Source organism: Perca fluviatilis, chromosome 3 (assembly GCF_010015445.1).
Source record: "Perca fluviatilis chromosome 3, GENO_Pfluv_1.0, whole genome shotgun sequence".
NCBI classification, from domain to species: Eukaryota; Metazoa; Chordata; class Actinopteri; order Perciformes; family Percidae; genus Perca; species Perca fluviatilis.
Window position 1 is genome coordinate 16,591,165 of NC_053114.1, and position 20,101 is coordinate 16,611,265.

The window sequence follows — 20,101 nt, forward strand, 5'->3', positions numbered from 1 at the left end:
AACTGCAACAATTGTTATAGCCAATTAATTGTTTGAGCCTTTTTTTAAGGACAAATGCTCAATATTCTCTGGTTCCAGCTTCTCTTATTTGAAGATTTGCTGCTTTTCTTTGTCTTATATGATAGTAAACTGAATATTTTGTTTACATTTTTTACTGTTGGTTTGACAAAGGAACTATTCCTCTTTGGACTCTGGGAAGTTATTATAGGTATAGCAACATCTCTGATTGGTCCAACTCACTGTTATCATAGAACGTTTACCATATCCGCGAAACCGTGAACGGCTAGAGCGAGCATCTACCATTGAAGAATGATAGTTTCTGTACACGGTCTTGTACCTTTTGCCTTTTTTGCCGTTATCAAAATGTTTTTTACTTTGAGAGTGTTAATTTAAAATCCGAACCACATCGTCGTAGGTGACTTCAGGCAGGTTGCGGAGAGACTTGGTCCAGCAGTATCTATCGGGCTCCGCCATTGTAAAAAGCTAACCGGAAGAGCCGTATCAGAGACTTCCGGTCTTCAATTGTTGCGTGACATAGGCCTATTGACCACAATGTCGGTACAGCTCAATTGAAGAGCATCACAATCATGCTTTGGCAGCAGGGCCATGCTAAAAAGTGTGTGTTGCACTGAACTGTGATTGCTTTATATTTATGAAGGACTTCTCTTCTCCACCCAGTTTGATAATTGAAGCGCTCAGTACATAAAACCTGTCGTGAAATGTCTCTGGGCTGCTATTTTACTTCACTCTCATAAGTGCAATCTACTCTTACTACCCAATGTGGATAAAGGATGTCTTAGTTAATTGTTTTAATAGCCATCTTTACAACTCGACACCCTTCAATATTGCAAAACTAGGAGACTCTGAAGCTCTCTCATCTTCCCTGAACAAAAGTAGCCTTCCACTACCCTCCTTCGCTATGATGCCTCCGTGACATTCACACTTGATTAGGTTTGCAAATGAAATTTTCCTTCTTTTTAAGGTAGGAAGTGCGACCTTGGCCCCAGAGACCTGTTAAGTCTTTATTGCATTGGCTGGACATATTAAGCTAGGAGGCTGTCCCAGCAGTGTTTTGCTGCAGCCATGTATGCTCCATCAGCACTTGTTTTAGCTTTTCTTCGTGGTCCTTTGTAGCCTTATGTCTGGACACTTGGTTAAAAGAGCCCCCATTTGTGAGTTGATTTACAGTAAAGCTACCAAATCCTTTAGCCACTTTACTTCATACAGCTTACTGGCATAACACAATGTAACAGCCCTCATTAAAGTTATTAATTACACCTGTGCTTGCGCTTATGTAAGTGTCCCATTGAGTCATGACAGTGTGACAGTGAGCCAGTATGCACAATACCAGGACCCTGAAACTGAAGAAGCTAAATGCAATCCTCAGTTTCATATTTAACTAATGCAGTTTGACTTATTATTTGCATAGTGATAGATATTTGAAATACTGTAACTTCTAAAGAGGTTTGTCATGATTTAATGCTCATCTTTGAATATTTGAGATTGCTGCGTCTGGTTAATTATGGTTTTGAGCTCAACTCCCATTGCCATCCTGGGTTTTTTCCCCCCAAAGACAAAGCCCACACTTTTAAGAATTTGACTTTGTAATCTGTTAGAATTGTGTTAATTAGTCAGTGTAGCTAATAAGCAGTTTTTGACATTGTCTTAAATCACCAAATGGGTCAGGAGATATTTTATCAAATTTGATTTGGTTATATTTATTATCTGGTGTCTGTAAAATGTCAAATTTACTTTTCTTCATTACATTAAGCTGTACTCTTGCTAACTTATCTTCCATTGCTCTGCTCAAACTGGCAGGTCAAAGGGGGTTTAAGTTGGAGCTTACTGGTCGAATTCAGACAACTTTGTTCAAATACTACCAAAAAATTAGAATGCCATGTACAACACGACAGGGCAGCACATTAGCTCAGTGGTTAGCACTCTTGCTACACAGCAAGACCTATAGGTAAGGTGAACGGGAAACTCTAAATTGCCCCTCGCAAGAATAAAACATTCAATGAGTTAATAAAGTGTTCTTCTACTTGTAAGTCTCAGCAGAGTTGCAGATGAATGCTGTAAATCAGTGCTGGCTTGTGCGTGGTAGAGGAGATGTAATAGCGACTTTGTTCTTATAGTTTTTGAGCAGGCTTAAGTCGATCAGGCAAACGATGAGATTGGTTTTAAATATCTTTTACATCAAAATTTGGATGCCGGAGACCGATTTTAGAATTCCTCTTTTGATTTGTCAAAAGCAATTTCCTTCAGATTATTGGTTGTGCAAAATAATGAACTCAAAATTCCATCACGTGTTTTGACCAATCCACAAGTAAAAGCCACAGTATACAGTTTCTGTCAGATGACATGTAGCACTTCTATTCGCCCTCTTACAATAGAGTTCTCCTGCAGTAATTAATTTGAGTGGCAAGGTACTATATGACCTCATCATGATCATTTATTTTGCAAGAGTTTAATAATTCCTCTTTTACATTTTATTTAACATCTGCCTTCTCATTGTGAATGCAGCTGAAGTCTATACGCCACAGGAATGCTGACTGCAGAAAAGGGAGTGAATTTGCTGTCTCCGTAGAGTTCCACATATGAAGAAGTGCAGCTGAATTAACAGGCTTTGCTGTACCATCGAAGCACATGTCTCGTCTCCACTCCGCTGCTTCTCCACTGCCAGTACTGTATACCCGATTCCTATGCCTGAGTAGCACATTTGCCATTCAGCTCAGCTCTGACAGCCCTGTTAGCAATGACGAATTTGATGGACCATGGCTATCTCAATGTCATATCTTCAACCCGCTTTATCCAGCTAATATAAAAAAGGACCCTGTGATTATACAACCAAGGGAAGAGCCTTGTTTGTGGTTTGTAGGCTAATGGAATAACACTGTACATATAGATGGGTTGTCGTTGATAAAGGTATCTTTAGATAAAGAAAAAAAGTAATCAAGCACAGTTGTCACTTAGTACATTTCAAGTAAATATCAAGTTTTTGTTGCTTGGGGTTTTTGTTTAATGGACCTTTTTGGGCTCGTTTTTTGTGTTTGGTTTAGCATCATCACCGACTACAGAGGCAGGTTTCTATCTTCAGGTAGAGAATGTTTGTTAGTGTTTCCACCTGCAGTAAAGACGGACATGCAGCACAACTCTGTAGGTCTCTCGCTACTCCATATGCAATATATACTCAATTAAGATTTCAGACACTTATGAATTCTGATTATTTAGCTTAATTACTGACATGCGCAGTGTTCTCTATAAAATACAATGCAATGCATTGTGGGATTGTTAATGGATGTAGTGTGCGTGCCATGTACACTACTTTTTTGTTAGATTGTTGGATTTCTCGAGTGAACGATATTGTGCATAATTATACCATGGGTAAATACTCTATTCTGATTGGACGGTGTCCATAAAGACGAGATATAGGACACCTACTCTGTGTGTGTGTGTGTGTGTGTGTGTGTGTGTGTGTGTGTGTGTGTGTGTGTGTGTGTGTGTGTGTGTGTGTGTGTGTGTGTGTGTGTGTGTGTGTGTGGTCGCGGCGTCTTGGCGTCGCTGTCGCGTCTTGGCAGCGTGTCGTGTGACTAGAAGGCCCAATGAATACGTTTACATTTACACAATATTCCGTTTTTTTGCCCTTATTCAGAAAAAGACAATATTCCGACTAAGCTGTTTACATGGCTAATGAAAGTGAATAGTCCACTAATATTCCCGTTTACATGCAGCCGTGCAAAACAGTTTTCCACCGGTGGCGGACTTGTTGGACCATGTGAACACAGCGTCCCTCTTTCATTTCTTCAACCACCTTGTTGAAAAGGTTGGTGTTGCGATGTTTGTGCATATCCAAAAACCTGTTGATATCTAAGTCTTTCATAATGTTTAAAAGCAGCTGTGTTTCTGTTCTTTTGAGCATGCATCTCTACCACCGCAGCTGGACTCACTTCAACCGTTGGCTGGTTGGTTTGTGTGTTATCTGAGCAAATACAAGTATCAGATCGGGACTCTGTATTTGCAGATATTCAATATTTAAAAAATCTGATTGGGATCAGGGGCCAAGAAAGCTGATTTGGACATCCCTAGTTTTGGGGTACAATGATATGGCTTGATGGCTAGCTTGTCTTGTTGGTAGACATCCTGTCAAATTATATTTACTGATTGTCAACCGTACACAATGTTTTTGACTTTGAATCTTTCTGCCACATGGACTCTCTGAGTTACAAGCAGATAGACATGTGAACAGTGTCAAAGAATTGGCAACCTTTTTGTACAATCTTTAACACTAGAAGAAGATTCTTGAATCCCCAAGCATAATAGCAATAATTCTCTTAATATATTCCTGTGTGATCCTATACACACTTATGCCGGAAGGATAAACTGAAAGGGTAGGAAATCGCCTTAGAGTTACAGAGAGAGGCAGACGGGATTTATACATGAGCAATTACGGAGCTCTGAAGGGAGAAAACATATGATTGACAGGACACTGCTGCCCTGACTGGAGTTACAATTTGCTTGGAAAGGCCACTTATTGGTAACCCTGCAGAATATAGCAAGGACAAGGTCAGCTAGAAAGAACCATTTAGGCCCACCTCTCTCATATGCCAGACATGTTCAACATTGTTGCTGGATTTCTGGTAAATTCTCCACCTCGGTGAGACAAACGTGCTTAACATATTAAATCTCACAACAGACTGTCTCTGTTATATCGACTGTGACCATTTAGATCTTGAATTTTCTTTCTCAGATTGAATTTGGAAGTCTGGTAACAAAAGATTGAATTAAAGCCTCAAGGGAAAAAAACTTTTAGTTTTCTGTGACTGAAGGAGACATATTATCAGGCTAAATCAAATTTCTTTGCAAAGTGATGGTTAATTTTCACTGCAGCAGGACTGCCGTTATCAAATCAACATGTTTGGCTGGAGTCACACCAAGAAAAAACGCAGTGTGTCCTTAAATCTTTGAGTCAAACTTCTTGTTTCTGTAATTATTCCTGCAAAGGCCGCTGGTGATCCAATCATTTCATTAGGGAGCTGACCTTAGAGTCCTCTTGGGAGAATTGGATGAACCGCTTCCTCTCCCACAAAGAAATCATAACAAAGATTACTGCTCTGCTTCCTGCCTCTGTCCCCTCTTCTTCTTCATAAGGAAACATTATATTTCCATTACTGTTCCCCCTCCCAGCACAGACCCAGAAACAGAATCTCATGTCATCCAAAAATCTCTGTACGTTTTTTAAATTTCCATATTTACACACGCTTCCTTTTCGACACGAAGTGAAGAAGCAGTGATGCTAGGCGTTACTTAATAATGCTGTAAATGTGGTCTGCATTTGGACGTTACAGAAAGTGAGACAACGGCCTTACTTGAGAGTGCCTGTTGTGATAAATCACCTGAAACATTATAGTGTCCCACTTTCCTCTTTTCTATTTTTGTCTCCCGTGTAATCTATCTTTTCAGTCAGAAGTCCTGACATTTTAAGAACGAGTCTCTGATTGAGGAATAATGAAAATATATGCAGAATTCCGAGAGGAGAAGAGTAACCTCTGCCACCCTCCTCTCTCAGAAACTCTTTGTTCCCCTGTCTTTATTTCTTCATTCCATCATATCTGCAGGAGATTGAGCGATATATACCATCAAAGCCTTTTTGAAGCTTCCCACTCTCTTCCAAAATCCTTTTGATTTCCGACAGCATGAGCTGCTTAATATTCCAAACTAGTCGGTGGCCTTTTCAGAGAACTAACAAGGTTCTGAAGATGCAAGTCTTGTCTTCATGTGAAAGGCAGCTGGGGCACAGCCCTCTGCTTTTTCCGAGCTCACACCGAGGTGTCTGTGCAACCAACAAGTTCAGAGCTGTACCGTCGGATACGTGTCGGTTTCTTTCTGTACCAGTGTCCATCCTCTGTCCTTTCAAAGACAAAATATGTTTCTGTGCACTCTTAAGTATGGCTTTTTTTATTCATTTATTTAGATTTTTGGATTCCTGGAGTCACAAAATCCTAGTTTGTGTTTGTTTTGATTAATTTAATTTACATTTGGTAGACTAAATTATGAGTCGATTATGCAAGAAAAAATGATCTGCAGATTAATCGGTAATAAAATAATCGTCAGCAACCCTAATCCATTTTAATAAACGGGACGATGAGCTTCAACTCTGGGCTAACAGAGAACTGAAATATCTGTGGTAAATTAAGTATCATGTTGACACTTGTTTGGTGGATGGAAGTGTACAATTTCAGCTTTCGTATGAGATCGTTAATAATTCCTCTACCATAAGTCGTTAATTACTGTTGCTAAAGGTTGCTGTGTGTTTATTTAATGCTTCTGTGAAATGACTTATTGCTGGAATCCAATGGTGAAGTCTTTCATTGGCTTCTTTTGCAGAATGAAAGCGGAGTTCACTACAGAGAGCACCACTGAGTCTTGACAGGCACCAAGGGTATTTACTCAGCTTCCAAAAACTTCCAAACTCTTTTTTTTTTTACTTTCATCTTGGCTTCCTCTTGCGAGCTTGCCTTTGACGCCTCCCATTCCAAGTCTTATCCTTTCATCCTGTTTCTTCACTTAAGAGTTAGGGTGCAAAGCAGGAGTGGCTCTCAGAGATGCTTCATTTCTCTTTGTACTGCGTTTGCGCACTGACTCCACCTGCCTCCCCAGAGCCTGTTTGTGCTTGTTGCCACACCCTTTCACTTTGTCACTCTAACGTTGATGTAACCGTGATCTAATGACTTAATGCAAAAATTAGTGGAAGTGGAAGTATGTCGTTTCATGGCAAAATAGTCTCTGCATGGGAAAGAAGAGAGCAAACCGTGAGTGTACAGCGGCACCCAATCTGGGCACAAAAAGGGAGCGACAGCCCCTAAATATATGCAAAGTACTACTAAATAACGTCAGAATTTACTGTCTATATCCCAGAACACTTGTGACGACCACAACGCATCTCCCAGCATGTGATGCAGGCCCACTGAAACACTCTTTGTTTGCTAAATCCAGTGTGAAAATGACCCTAATGTTTTGAGAGTTGGGAGAGGTTGGCATGGGGCCTGTGCTTTGAGAGAATATGCCTAGCATTGGTGACTAGATTAGGCGCCCATGTTTGTGGCTTTTTTTTAATTTGAATTAAAGATCTTTATTTTGGCAATGCAATATGTTGTTTTATGGTCTATTTCTTTGATTTAATTAGACAAGTATTAATATAGAAGCATTGTAGTCTTTTCATTGCAGTTCATAATATGTAGGCTACTAGGGTTGCACAATATTGACAAAATGTGATATTGCGATAGCGATTTATGAATATTGCGATATTGTTATTAATTTAGATATTTTTAAACATTTGTAAAATAAACATGTAAAATAGTTACGGGAAAACGCATCAAAATAGCAAATGCAACCCAAGGTTTATTTCAACTGACAGTCATATTGGACTGGTCCAACCTGAATAAATAAATAAGGACCATGTCTACAGAACAGGACATGTTTTACTGGTTGTACAGTATAAAATAAATAAATAAAGAGAACAGGACAAACTTTTCTTTCTCTTCTCTGATTCGTTCCGTTTAGTTGTCTCTATCTATTTCTTCACTTACACTGTCACTCTGTCGAAATATGCACACACGTGTTACGCTCCATAGGGTTTGTCACGTAGTGGACCCGTGCGCTGACGTGTAATAACATGTGCAAGTGGCACGGTAACTGGCCAATGAAATGATGATTATTATAGCGTTTCAAGCGGGCTCTACATCGAACACAACTAAACCACACAGCCATTGGACGGGACACAGCGCTCCACCAAATATTGCGTACTTATTGCGTCACTTTCGATATAATATTGCGCAATCTGATATTGTGATAACGATATTGAGTCGATATATCTTGCACCCCTAATGTGTACCCAGATTGTCTCAATTTAATCGCTTTTGACAGGTCATTATGAATATCCAATGAGCAAGAGGTTCAGTTATTTTTAAAATGTGTGTTTTTATTTAACATTGGGTATAAAACATGCAAAATTTAAATTCTTTTGTCTCCTTTTCAATGACATATTTAAACTTTTTTTTGGTTCCTCTTTGTACGCACACATAACAGAGTGGACCACACACTGGAAGACAGCACCTGGAAAAAGAGCAGGCTTCATTTATTCAGCAACTACCTTTTGTACTAAACTGTAATAAAACTGCAGAAATAAAATTATAAAGAGAAAATGAATTATTTTGATAAGTAATTCATCATTTAGGTAATATTTCAAACAAAAATGCCAAGTAGCCTATTTCCCCGGTTTTAGCTTCTAAAATGTGAGGATTCGCTACTTTTCTTTGTCATCGATTAATGGGGGTAAAAAATTAGCAGATTGTTCGGTGTGTGTGTGTGTATATACACACACACACACACACACAGGCATAGTTGATGAAAAGTGTGATAAGAAGTGATCACATCTTATCAGTTCGCTCCAGCTCTGCGAGCAAAAATCACAATTACTTGAGGTCTTAACTTCGCAAACAGAATTCTTGGATATTGCTTTGGGCGTCAGATGGTCAACGATGCCTGGCACCGGGGTGGCATCAGTGGTGCGATCATTCAGTGTTTGGCCAGCCAATGACTCTCCAGAGAAAATGGATGTGTTATGAATGCCTAACAGATGGGTCTCCATCTCTCTTTTTACCCCAACTACAAGTCTTGGTAGATGGAGGCTTGTGTCAGGATGGCAGCAAATGAGGAGCAACTAAAATAATTAATGACCTAATATCACTTTGAGTCAAGCCGCAGTAAAAGGAATGTCCTCAGTCTAATGTTCAAAATACATTCACAGGAGAGAGCCATAAAGTTGATGTTCATGATTCATATGCAAAGTGTCAACTCTTGGCGTGAGAAAGGTCGATTAAATGGGACAATATGTAAAGGCTATGAAAATGGTGTCAGAACAGTGCTAAGCTTTGAGAGCCACATGCTAAGCCACCTTGAAGGGGAGCTGGAGTGCTTCTTGGCTTGCATTGCCCTTGATGTACCCTTTTATCAGAACACCTCAAACAGTCCATCAACTCCTTTTTTGCTTTTTAATTTTTTTCATGTACAATAAGGAATGTTTTGAAAACCAGACAAAACCATATTTTACACACATGTTACAATCAAATTTAAAAATACAGCAGGGTTTCCTCCAGGACATTGGTGAGCAAAATTGCTAATCCATTACCTGCTCAGCTAAATCAGACAGATTCTGATGCACTGCATATTTCATTTTAAACATGTAGTTACAGGATGTCTGAACGCTCATCTCACTCATTAAATACATGGCCTTTTCTGTGTAATGTAGCACCACAACTTGTCTTTCCTGAAGCTTAAAGTTCCAATACGTAATTTATTTACTGTAATAAATCCCCAAATTACCCCAATATGTCATCAGATATTAGATGTTATTAAGGAAACATGCTAAGTTGAAATACTATCTTTTGTGACAACAATGCTAATGCCAGCATTTTCTCCTTTTGAAATTTCCGTTCCGTGACGGAATTTCTGTTTGTGTTTTGGCCTGTGTGTTGTTATCAACAGCCCAGTTTGACAGCCGGTACGGGTTGCCAGACATACCTGTAAAAACATCAACCCAGCACGCTACAGCTGTAACGTTAGTACAGCCATGAAAGCAGCAAACAAACAAACAGGATCAATGGAGATTTTTTTTTTTATAGTCTGATTCTACCCAACCTAAATTGCTAACGTTACCGGAGGACCAGGCAAGCGGGCCACAGCTGTTTACAACGTGTAGCCTGTTCAGCGGCCGTATAGCTGGACAGCAAGGTAGTGTTGTTTTTAGCGGTTCCTACCGCAATTCTAAGACAAAAAGTGTGCCTGTCAGTTGGCTACAGAGCTCTGCGGGATCTCTGGCTTTTATGACTGTTGATATAGCCAGCATAGGGTTAGCTACTCCGCTGTGCTGTGAAGTAATGTCTGGCTATGTGAGACAAGCGTCTAGCAACATTGTGTGTCTCAGCCTGGCAACCTTCGTGAACTTCGAGTCTGGGGACGAGGGTGCGGGGAAGACAACTCTCTCCAGTATTTTGAATTTGTACTGCAGTAACTATTTTAAACACTAGCTGTCAATATTACATATTGCACCTTTTTGATAAGCTTCATTTTACACTCAGCTGCCATCTTATTAGGTACACGTACAGTGTTTCCTTTAGGTTTTTTTTTTAGCAGTAGGGGCAGGTCTGAACAAACGAAAAGTGTGCGGACAACCACAAAGGATTTTTTAAAACTTTAAACATGTGCATATTATCAGATAAATTGATTATCTTTGTTGCACGCAGAGGCTATTAAAGAGAGTCCTAACTGAGAACCCTAATGGCACATCCACACTTGCAGACTCAGCTCCTGTGACTTCTGTGTGTTTAGTGAAAAGCAGATACCACTGCCTGTGTGAAGGTCCTTTTGGTTTAACACAGAATTGTTATTGTTTTGTTAATGTTATTTTGAATGGCCACAAAACCGGTATGTATAGATTAGTGTGTTGTTCTTGACTATCTGATTTTGGCTTCTGTATAAGTAGATGCCTGTGCAGCCTCTCAACTGAGATGCTTCTTTAAGCAAGAAAACACTATTTCCAGATGTTCAGAGAGAGGAAATATCTAGAATGAAATGTTGCCTAGAAAATGCATTGATGGCAGGAATGGTGCAGGATAAGCTCCAGGAATAATGAGCTGCGCTAGGCTGACGTTAACTCTCATTTTCTACTTCTCGCCATCTGCCTGCAGCACACCTGACTCAAAAAAGCATCAGTACGCCCATACAGTACTCAGGGAATATTGATTAAGACGGCTGACATTTCTACTTCCTTTTCACTCTGTCTGGGTACAGCCTGTGCCATCTTTCAGAGGAAGGCAGGTTACACAAACGTGCACATCCTCCCTTTGTGCCATCAGAGCATAATTATGTCAGAAATATTGAATGTAATTTGTTTCTTAGACCTTTGACAATATACATCATCATATGCAGGATGTAGCTACAGGGTCTAAACATAAATTGCCTTAAATAATTTGCTTCTCTAGCCAGGCTTGGGGTACAGTAAATCTGATAACAGACAAAAGGCTGGAAAGCTGATCTTTCTGCTTATTACTGTATGTAGCAGACCAGCTGTAGTGTGTTAATGGTGGATAGACAGAGTTTTGGTTCAGCTAGCCACCGGCACTCTGTAATATTTTACTGTCACGTTCTTCAGGTCTGGCTTTAACCTGTAGTTGAGAAAGAATGATAACAGCAAAAATGTTCATCTAAATTAAGTTTCACGCTTTGACTCCTGTAACTTATTCTAAATTGGATTGCATTATTTTGTAAGATATTAATGTTATCTTGTCATATGTTTGGCCTTCTGTCTGTCTACTATGCAATGACAGCGGGAGCTCAGCTGGTTTTATTTCTACAATATCTAATTTAAGTGCTTTGTCAATAAGCACATTTCATAAAACGATCAATATTCGCTCTTGATGTGGCGATTTAGCACCTTCTTAAGTTTAATAGCCGGTTTCAACAGGGGCTAGAAATACATTGGTGAGATTAATTGCATTGTAAAGTATCCATGTCACTCTCGGCGCATTTGCACTGATAGATTGGTTGTACATTAATGACCCTGCTGTCAGAAAGCCTATAAATTCATCATGGCTGCAATTACAATTATGTATTTGTTCCCTTGTCTAAATGTATAGTATCAGAGTATGTGGAGCATTGATTTAAGGTTATAATTACCTACAATGAAAAATAATTGCAACAGTTGATAATTGATAGATAATAATAATAATAATAATAATAATAATAGACAATAATTTCCCTCAAACGTTTGTATTGAAAGCTGCTTAGTGTGCAGGAGCAATCACTCATTATTTACCTCTGGAAACATTTAGCCTGTTAAAGGATTGTATGTGAAGAAAGTGGAGCCTGCATAGACCAAGATGTTCAGATTACTGAGGAAGTCATTCTTCTGCATGATTATCTAATCTTATTTACATTGTGTCAGCCATGTGAATACTTAAAGCCCCAGTGTGTAACGTTTCTAGTTGTTCATTATCAAAATCTGTATTGCCCTTCACAAACTTGTCCTTTTTCATGAATATTGGCCACCACCATCAATTTCAAGTTTTCCTATTAGCTTGGAATTTTACATTTGCACTTGAACTGGGGTAGACGCTCCATAATGATGCGCCATCTTGAAATACGTTAGCCGGTAAGGGACATACAGGCTATACTGCTCCGCCTTTCGCGTTTTCGACTCACAGCTGCTGCTAATGGGTATCGTCGCTTCCCGGCCCCAGCAAGTTTGAAGAAGGAAACCTGGAGGACCACAAGTATTCAAAATCCCCAAAAAATTCTTCTTCGCCCAGAAAAAGAAAACTGATATTGAAAAGAGCAAGAGACCGGAAAAAGAGTGAACATTGGAGCTGCTTTGGAGGCACACACCAAATCCCAACTAGTTAATTATCCTCTGGACTGCTGCGGTCTCCTTTTCTTTCTCTCTCCTTTCCGTCGGGTGGCGCGCGTGCCCGCGCCACTCTCCGACATGAACTCATGGATGTATTAAGAGAACGTATGAACTCCAACAATGACGGCTGATAGACGGCCTTTTGTACCCCTTCGCTTTTTGAAGCGTGAAGGCTACCGTAGTTGCAATACTGCGTGGCGAGAGAGATTTGATTGCGATATATGATCTCAACACTAGATGGGAGTAATTCTTACACAATGTAGCTTTAACATGTGGCAGACCAGCAACCTGTCCATTGTTTCCAACTTTCCCTCATTGCAATGTCACGCTCCACTATGATGTGACCCAGAATAGCAATAAGCACGCATCTGAAATTGATGGAAATGAATGTGGTTGAGTAACAAATGTTTTGTCAGTGGAAACTTTGGTTGGGTTGGACGTAAAGAGCAACACAGGTCTATAGGGAAGTGGTTCCAAACCTGTGAGTCAGGTGGACCCACAGAGGGAGTCACAAGATGAATCTAGGGGTCATAAAATGGAGTAAAAAAATAATAAAACACAAAATTCTCCTACATGTTATATTTTTTGTAAAATACAGTATAGTTTACCTCTTAAAATGACTCAAACGAAACAATCCGAGAAGGGAAAATGACTAATATTCAACTGCTACCAACTCGTGGACATGCAACTTGTGATGAGTAGATATGGCTTTGAATTAAGGATCAAGCAGTAAAAACGAGAACCAGTGTTCTAAGGGCTGCTATCCGGGGCTTTTTAGCTTTTAGAGCTTTTATAATCTCATCAAGTTAAATCAAAGTTTAAAGGCTACTTAATACATGATCACAGATGTACATCTTTCACAAAAAGAAAAGACACACGCATAAATTGAAACAGCATTAACGACGATATCTAGAAATATGTTTGTGTGCGTCTATATTCAGACCTTTTTTTTTTTTTTTTAAGCCACAATGATGGAATTCCACTTTCTCCTCTGTCATGTATAGATGCTGAGGAAACTGAAAGAAGAAAATACCTGAGGAGGAACTGTGGAAAGACTCTGCGGTGAATGTCGACAGCATGTCCAGCCAGTTGGCCGTTTCTTTGTGAATGGATTAGAGGTCAGTATCAATATCATTACAGTCCTCCAGTCAGGGCAACGTACATTGATGATCAGGGTCCTCACGTCCCAATTGGTATACACAGAATATATATTTATACTAGGGCTGCACGATATGAGGAAAATATGCGATAATGTTGTTGAATATCGCGAGATTACTTGCGATATATAAATGGTTGTTAAAGTGTACTCAGTTCTGCCTTTCTGCTGCATTCAGTATGCTGATAAAATAAAACAAATGGCTTGTTGAATTTAAAACAAATGAAAGGAAATTATTTTCAGTATTCTTTTATTGGAAAAAAATGAACATTGAATTGAATAAAAGGCACCACTAAAAAAACAATGACAGTTACATTTTAAAGTGCAATTTTCTACTGGTATTTTCTTTAAACTATAATCTCTGGATAATGGTCCAACCACTTCATACCACGGCTGATATTTGAGACCGCTATGTCACACGGTCAGTGTGTTTATAATCATTTTGTGTATTTTGAAATCATTAACAACCAGAGTGAACATACTTTATTGAACTTGTTATTTTCTTGGTAACAGTGTCGATACATATTGCACAACTTATTGTACAATTTGTTTGATAATCAAGTTATAAGAAGTAATTGTATTGTTTCAGTAATGGAATCCTAACATTCGATACAAAAGAGTTAATGATGGCGTTTGGCTAGTCGCACAACTTGGCTGATTTGTAAGTTGTTTGGTAAACCCTAAGCTCATAATGACAAATTAAGAGGGGCTGGTACTTTTGAGTAATAGTACTCAAAGGGGTTAGGCTGCAGGCTTCATGTATACTTCATTAACTGACAAAAACATGAGATGCAGTGTCATTAGAAAGCAGTGATATCTGACAACAAGATCATGTTGCCCAAGCCTAAAATCAATAGGAACTATCAAAACCCCAAACCCACAATGGATGTACGGTGCTATTTCCTCCCTAACTGCTGGAGTTGGCACAGTTCGTATTCTTGTTGCAGCACTTATATACGTATACCTTGTGCACTAAATTCTACTTTTAGCATGCTTTGTTACTTAGCTTATGCATCCTTTTTTAGATCGACATTTATTCCTGTGATGTTGTAGGACAAGACAGCTGGCATGACCTGCCTCTAGATGCAGAAGGTCTTGTTTATACATTTCCTCTCTTGTCTCCTCTCCATTTGATTATGAGTTTGCTTAATCCCTCAGTAGGCATCCGTTATAAGCTTTTTGGTAATGACCTGCTTAATCCTCCTACTAGAGATAAAACGCACAAGCGCATTAATTTTAAAGCAGTTTACTCACTTCTAGGCTGCATCCAAAGAAAGCTTTATCATTGAGCAGTGATGCAAGTTTATTTGTTGGTCTGTTGTTTTGGTGAAGGTTAGCTGAGCATCGGCCTCTTTTTTAAGCGATGCATGAAGAAAGGTCGCTGTACCTTACTTGCAGGCCTGGAGTAACGCCAAGGTTTTTGGTCTTTAGTGCATGTTTTACAGATTCACGATGGCCCGATGGATCATACCAACTGTGTAACTGTGTCACTCAGAATCTATTTTCATAAATGGTTAATCATTTTAAGTTATTTTTCAAGCAAACATTCCCTGGTTCCAGTTTCAATTGTGAGTATTTACTGGTTCTTTTGTCTTATGTTTTAGTAAACTGAATATGTTTGGGTTAGGGGCTGTTGGGCAGTATAGTAAGTCATTTGTAGACGGGATGTTGGGCTTTATGAAATGATGTTTCTCTATTTTTTGTCATTTTATATAGACCAAACAATGAATCAACTAATCTAGAAGATATTCTGAAGATTTGGTTATAATGAAACTAATTGTCAGTTGCAACATTGGTGTCTTTGGATTTAGTGATTTCCCGTTCCATTAATATGCAGACCTCTCTGCTTGCCGTGGCTGCAGTGCTGTGGTTTCAGCTGCAGTCAGAGAGAGAGAGCAGTCCTGAAGACAGTTGTAACTGCAGACACTGCACAACATTTATAAAATGACAATGGTTAACTTGCTGTGGTTACTAAGTATACTTTACTAACAAGCGGGTTCAATTAACCCTGACTTATTGCCGTATTACACAATCACAAGAGACTTACAGTTGTACCTCTTTAAAGGCTCAGGTGCATCTTGAATGTAAAAGTTAACTACTCCATAACTGACCTCAGATCAGTGCTGGCTTTTATATTTGTGACTCAACCTTTTATGATGCAACAAGTTCTAATACTTTCTTAATTCCTGGGATCAGTCAGTTGTAGAAATTTAGTAAATCATGCCTGGGAGGGAGTGTTAACATATTTTGGTGACCGACAGATCTGTTTATGTTGTTCACCAAAACTCTGAATTGTTTGAAATGTATAATGGTACAAGAATGTGAGCATCAAAAAAGAGATTTAGCTCAACTCACATACTAAATGGCTGTGGAATAAATATGCAATGTAATTTTTCCCCTGTCAGTTGTTGCCTTGAATTCACCCCGATGCCTACACAGTATCATAATCAGGCTCACACACACACACACACACACACACACACACACACACACACACACACACACACTATCCATCCCATCTCTACAGGGGATAACATGCTTCAGCAGCATCAGCTGATAATTTACAGGCAGTCTCAAACCCCTACCTTACTTCACCCGTTGAGGAGAGCAGTGAAAATGTCAGGAGTTTAGTTAGGGCTACAACACCTGCATCTCACGCATACACCGGGCTTCTACTCCAATAGCTCCCCAAGGGTGCCTCACGAGCACTCCGCTTTTATTGCTGTGATGACTGCTCATGATTTTTACACCAGAGGACAGCAGGAGAAGAAAAACAACTCCATTCACCCATCCCTATGCTCACTGCTGCAGCAGTTTCATCATGTTGTAAATGTTATACATTCTGCACTGGGGACCAGGACAGAGATTAGTAGCTGGTTTTACTCAAAGTGCATTTAACAAAGTTACAGTGTCTTTTTGCTGACATTTGAACACCTAGCCTAACCCTTTCTCATCATTAAAAAAACATTGTAGTATTAGTTGCCTGCTAGACATTCTCCAGCCTCGTTATTAGGGATTTGGGGGGATAAAGACATCCAAATATTTGCATTTGTCAGAATTAATACTTGTAGTTTTAAGTCAGGGGATCACTTGCTGCATTTGATGAAGCAATCATCAGGGCACCCAGAGATCCCTCATATGTTAGTCCATCACAGCCTCAAAGGCAAATGCTCACAATCAAAGTCTCAAGCCTTTGCTGATCTGCAGAAGCAGCAAAAAAGCTAGACATGCAAGCACCCTGGGAATTCAAGACTGTGAAGTTTCTCATCCTGTTGTCAGTGAAGCAATGTTTGCTCAAGCATCTACAGTGTAGAACTGTCCGCATCAGGACTTGCCAGCCTGAGATCATTAAGCTCAGATGGGATTTACCAGCAGATTGTAAATGTTAGCATACTGTACCGAATTTAAGACTGTTGTCATTTTTGATGAAGCTGATGATTAATTTCTCAATTGATGAATTGTTCGGTCATCATTGACCCCAGAGCTACTGTAATGTTGCAACAATTACAGGCCTCATGGTTTGTGAAACAGTAGGTGGAATATTGGTGTTTGGGTGCACAAGGGGAACTGGATTTGATTCATTAAAAAAAAAAAAACCGCATGCCAAAGCTTTCCTTCATACCTTTTCTCTTCCTTGCATGGTTTGATTATTCAGGTATCCACAAAGAATGATGCCATCATATAAAAATCTAAAGCCTCAACAAGTCACTCCCTGCTATTTCAGGCTTTCAATTTCTTGAGGTAGGACACTGGGTGCACGTAAACTGAAAAGCTGCTTTTGTTTTCCAGTGTCTTTTTCCTTAATCTGTCAAGCATAGAATACTTTTATCCTCCAACAGGATTGTCTTTAACCTGCTGTCCAGTTGCATCTGTCTTTTTTTTATATATTTTTATGTCCGCGTAGTTTTCCTTCCAGATAAAAACAGTGTTATTACCAGAGGGATTATATCTGTAAAACACTTTCTGAGTTGAGCTGATAACAAGTGGATTACACAAAGGTCTGTGCATATCTTATAAGCATGCCCTGATACCTAAACAATAAAATAAAACTGATGCGTGCTACTGTTCCAAAGCTTTTTCTGATATTCCACCACTATGGTTTATGTCTGAAAACAACTTGAAGGTTAGCTAAAGATTGTGGCCTTGGTTAGGGAAAGATTGCCTTTTATAGTAAAAAATAATAAATAAACTGGACATTGGTAGGGAACAGAGGCCCATTTCAGAAAGCAGGTTTAGTGGAAACTCTTGAGTTTGTTAACCCTGAGATGAGGGAAACTCTGAGGTTTCCATTTCAGAAAGGGAGGTTAATCAAACCTGAGATAGAGGGGTAACTCCAGCCCGTTTCAGAAAGAGAGGTAACTTAACCTCAGAGCCAGTTACTATGGTAACTGAGTCAGTGAACTTAACCTGGTCGGGAGCAGGTTTTCTTCAATAAACCTCCTGCCTCTGACACAGCGCTCTTTCATTTCCTCATTCATTCATTCAGTCTGTATCAGGCGCATTTTAGCGCAGTTTTGTCATCTGCATGACAAAAAAAAAATTCTCGAACATAGCATTTTACGACAATCCCAAGGATGAAGAAGCTCTAAGTTAGGGGGTTGATTATACGTCGGGAGATGATATTGAGGCCTCGGCTAGATGCATTTTTCAGATAACTACCTTTTTTGAGTGGTATCATTTTCTTTTCTTCAGTCCATCAGATATGTAGCCTACATAACCTTATCAATCCTCAATAACGTTACCCATTGAGGACATGCTCTTACATCCCAGCAGATTCTTTGTGTCCTAATACATTTTTTTGCAAACGGCAGTCTTCAACATTGATGAGAGGGAGCATATTAATAAAGCCACATTCAGAGCCATCAGAAAAGTGCGTATTGCTCTGATACGTTGTTGTAGTGTTCCCTGGACACAAATCAGTGAGAGCCATTAAAAAGGAGTTCCACAGTATTGAAGGTGAATGATGTAAAACCCTTTTTGAAATAAATGATTATAAATTATAATTCTGCTAATGCTGCAACCTCAGAATGGGATTAGTGGGCCTAGGACTTATTTGCCTGCAGGATTGCACCCAAATGAAATAGATTAGAGATTCAATAGCATTCCACCAGTTATCACCAGTAATATTATACTTGTGATTAAATAGGAAATGTATACACTATATTGGAACTTATGCATTGACTCAAGCAGCAATTTTCTTCCAAGCTAATTCTCGCTCTTTGGCAGCAACTGCGTATTTATTTTTATTTTTTTTTACAAAATATACATTGTGGTTGTTGCCATGGTGAATCGTAATCATGGCTCCATTCATGCTGCCTTTTTGTAGTGGTGGTGCACGCGCTTAACTCTGAGTGAACCTACTCGGAGTTCGTTGAACCAACTCAAATCAGCTGTTCTGGAACCAAAAACTCAGGGTTAGACTCAGAGTTTGTTAAACCTCCTTCCTGAAACGGGCCCAAGGAGACAAACTGCAGCCTCCAGTGTTTCATTCATACCTGTTGTATCCATTCACTCTCACCTCCTCCGTAAAAGCTTCTGTGGTCGTATAACACACCACTCAACTCCTGTCTTTGCTACTGAGAGAGGACAGTCATTATTCAAACAACTGAAGAGATTTCTTGTCCGGAAAACCTAAGCACAAGTCATTCTAAGTTTTTGAATAAACAATTGTCTTTTTTTCTCCCGATAGATGTAAATTAATTTGGGTCAGAAATGCACCAGAGACATTATGCAGCTACTGTCTGAGCAACTAGCTAAATGCTGTCTTGTAATTAACTCATGCAAAAGCAGCAGATGTGATTTACAAACATCCTTATTTGTGGGAACACAGTCAAGAGGAGAAATAACAGTGTTAAACTGAATTATTATTGTCAACTTAGTTAACAGGACATAAAAAAAAAACCTGCCTAAGCAGAGATTCCGAAAACAGCCCTGCATTAAAACAACGCAGCGTCCTGCGTAGGTGGGGGTGGGTTGTCTATTGGGGGTTGCCTTGTTTAAGTTTGAGTAAAAGATTAATGCATTTCAATGTTTATCACAAAAAAAGCCAAAGCACTACACGTTCAGGAAAAGTTATGATGGCAGCAATTTTTATCTTTCGTCGCTACAATCGCAAGGTAAACAATACTATATTCCTGTGACAAAATAATCCACCAGGAATGTGGGGATGCAGCAAAAGTCGAGCCAGGCTCAACTCTATTGCTGGATGATTCTGCATCGTTTTGCCAGATCTCCCCTGCGCTGTGTCAACGTGTCCCATTCACAATGAATAGCAGCCTATCACTCTCCCAGCCTTCCAGTCTATGTAGTTTTGTATGAACTCTTTATTGTTCCAGAGTCAATACACTTACCGCCTGCTTTCAGTGATCTCCTGGAATCGGTATTACATGTTTCCTCCCCGTAAACGGGATGAAATCTAACATGGAACGAGTTAATATGGATAAGCAACAGAATAAATGAAGCAATGACCCAGCTTTAGAATA

At 39.4% G+C, this 20,101-nt stretch overlaps 1 protein-coding gene across 4 annotated transcripts in view; it reads left to right on the forward strand.

Moving 5' to 3' along the window:
• The window catches only part of glceb (glucuronic acid epimerase b), a 61,463-nt gene that overhangs the window by 9,780 nt on the left and 31,582 nt on the right, over nucleotides 1-20,101 (forward strand). For 2 of the 4 annotated variants that reach the window (XM_039795178.1, XM_039795181.1), the window contains exon 2: nucleotides 13,468-13,581. The gene's annotated coding sequence lies outside the window, so the exon portion shown is untranslated. Of the gene's footprint in view, nucleotides 1-6,384; nucleotides 6,440-13,467; nucleotides 13,582-14,968; nucleotides 15,188-20,101 lie in introns of those variants that run through there. The other 2 variants (XM_039795179.1, XM_039795180.1) reach the window with 2 other exon arrangements.